The 2,673-nt window shown below is 45.2% G+C and overlaps 1 non-coding gene across 1 annotated transcript; it reads right to left on the bottom strand.

Moving 5' to 3' along the window:
- Positions 1 to 315: 315 nt before the first annotated feature.
- Positions 316 to 388, bottom strand: Trnaa-cgc (transfer RNA alanine (anticodon CGC)). The gene has a single exon. It is a non-coding gene; the product is annotated as a tRNA-Ala (tRNA).
- Between the last annotated feature and the right edge of the window lie 2,285 nt (positions 389 to 2,673).

The raw sequence follows: 2,673 nt of genomic DNA, 5'->3' as shown, positions 1-2,673 counted from the left end.
GACATCGGAAGTTCACTGAGGCTTTTTGCGGATGATGCTGTGTTATATAGGTTGTAACAATGGAAAATTGTACTGAAATGCAGGGGGATCTGCAGCGAATTGACGCATGGTGCAGGGAATGACAATTGAATCTCAATGTAGGTTAGGTTAGGTTAGTGTTGTTTAACGTCCCGTCGACAACGAGGTCATTAGGGACGGAGCGCAAGCTCGGGTTAGGGAAGGATGGGGAAGGAAATCGGCCGTGCCCTTTCAAAGGAACCATCCCGGCATTTGCCTGAAACGATTTAGGGAAATCACGGAAAACCTAAATCAGGATGGCTGGAGACGGGATTGAACCGTCGTCCTCCCGAATGCGAGTCCAGTGCGCTAACCACTGCGCCACCTCGCTCGGTCAATCTCAATGTAGACATGTGTAATGTGCTGCGACTACATAGAAAGAAAGATCCCTTGTCATTTAGCTACAATATAGCAGGTCAGCAACTGGAAGCAGTTAATTCCATAAATTATCTGGGAGTACGCATTAGGAGTGATTTAAAATTGAATGATAATATAAGGTTGACTGTCGGTAAAGCAGATGCCGGACTGAGATTCATTTGAAGAATCCTAAGGAAATGCAATCCGAAAACAAAGGAAGTAGGTTACAGTACGCTTGTTCGCCCACTGCTTGAATACTGCTCAGGAGTGTGGGATCCTTACCAGATAGGGTCGGTAGAAGAGATAGAGAAGATCCAACGGAGAGCAGCGCGCTTCGTTACAGGATCATTTAGTAATCGCGAAAGCGTTACGGAGATGATAGATAAACTCCAGTGGAAGACTCTGCAGGAGACACGCTCAGTAGCTCGGTACGGGCTTTTGTTGAAGTTTAGAGAACATACCTTCACCGAGGAGTCAAGCAGTATATTGCTCCCTCCTACGTATATCTCACGAAGACACCATGAGGATAAAATCAGAGAGATTAGAGCCCACACAGAAGCATGCCGACAATCCTTCTTTCCACGAACAATACGAGACCGGAATAGAAGGGAGAACCGATAGAGGTACTCAAGGTACCCTCCGCCACACAGCGTCAGGTGGCTTGCGGAGTATGGATGTAGATGTAGATGCAGATATGCCTGCGCCTTAACCAAGGCAAGAGCATCGGTTGGCGCATAGCATACCTTTTACGGATGTTTGATTGTTTGTCTGGTCCACCTGCTATCTGTGGCCGTACAGCGTGAGGTGGTGCAGCGGTTAAGACACTGGACTCACGTTTGGCATAACAAGTGTTCAAACCCGTTCTGCCGATCTTGAGTGAGATTTTCCTTATTCTATCCGAATCATTTAAGGCGACTGCTGAAGAGGATCCTAAAGGAAAGACCACGGGCGGCCTCACTCCCTAAGCTCACACAAACAGCATCTGTGCACCGCCTTTAATGATTTCGTTCTCTGCGACACGTGGTGCTCTTACCGGCCTTCTTTCATGCTGGATTTCAGTACGTTACTCTCACGAACTCAGTAAGAAAAGATTTACAGATCTTTCGAACTGTCCGCTGATGTTACTGTAGATTGTAAGGATACAGTTCTTTCTTCCAGCTATTAAAATATAGAAGCTATGCACATGGAGTTTGTCGTTGTGTTTTCCGTTCTGGGCAGGACGAATACTGGGAGTGGCTACCGCAGCTAAAAGGCCACCGTAGCCTCTCGGAAATGACGCCCTGCAGGCCAGAACTCTGATGCAGATGGTTATCCACAAGCAGCAGGTACTCGTACATCTAACGGTCGTCCGGGGGATTACCTAGCAAGGGCTGCACTCTAGATTATTCCCCAGTAAAACACATAACAGAGATAATTGGGGAAATACACTAATCAAAACCATTGTTTATAATAGAGAACTAGTAACTTGCCATAGAGAAAAGTTGTAGAACTTACGCCACGTCTCTGCCTGCATTTTGTTACACTTTAACGCGTAGCATAGAAATATCTTCGTCGCTAGAAGCCAGCAATAGTGTATTATCATTCCGTGTCCCCATCGCGTTACAAGCCAGAGTTCTTTAGAGCTTTAAGATGAAATGCTTTAAAAATCAACTCTGTCTTTCTAAATTACTTAAAAATGGTTCAAATGGCTCTGAGCACTACGGGACTTAACATCTATGGTCATCAGCCCCCTAAAACTCAGAACTACTTAAACCGAACTAACCTAAGGCCATCACACACATCCATGCCCGAGGCAGGATTGGAACCTGCGACCATAGCGGTCACGCGGTTTCAGACTGAAGCGCCTAGAACCGCACGGCCGCACCGGCCGGCTAAATTACTTAAAAATTTCATTTGTTTCGTATTGTTGAGAAGACAGGCAGAACTGGGGAAATAGTAGTGGTCTGAAGTGGGGATATGACCGCATTAATATACATTCAAACAAATTTAATTTGTAAAAGAAATATTCTTTTAAACTGATACTGACATAAATCGAAACAGTGTTAGCCTTCAGGCAGCTCGATTCTATTGTTAAGTAAATGTGAGATCTTATCCTTAAGCTGGCGGGGACAGGGATCTCTTAAAATGCATTTTAGATAGACGCTAAGTGCCACTCCAGAGTGAATTGATGTTGCAGATCGTGTAAACCCACAACACTTCTAATTTCTGTGAATGCCATCCAAATGTATGTTGGTAACAGTGCAGAAACATGTCTGATGT

The sequence above is a fragment of the Schistocerca serialis genome, chromosome 6, assembly GCF_023864345.2.
Source record: "Schistocerca serialis cubense isolate TAMUIC-IGC-003099 chromosome 6, iqSchSeri2.2, whole genome shotgun sequence".
NCBI lineage: Eukaryota > Metazoa > Arthropoda > Insecta > Orthoptera > Acrididae > Schistocerca > Schistocerca serialis.
This window is presented reverse-complemented; position numbering and strand designations above follow the sequence as displayed.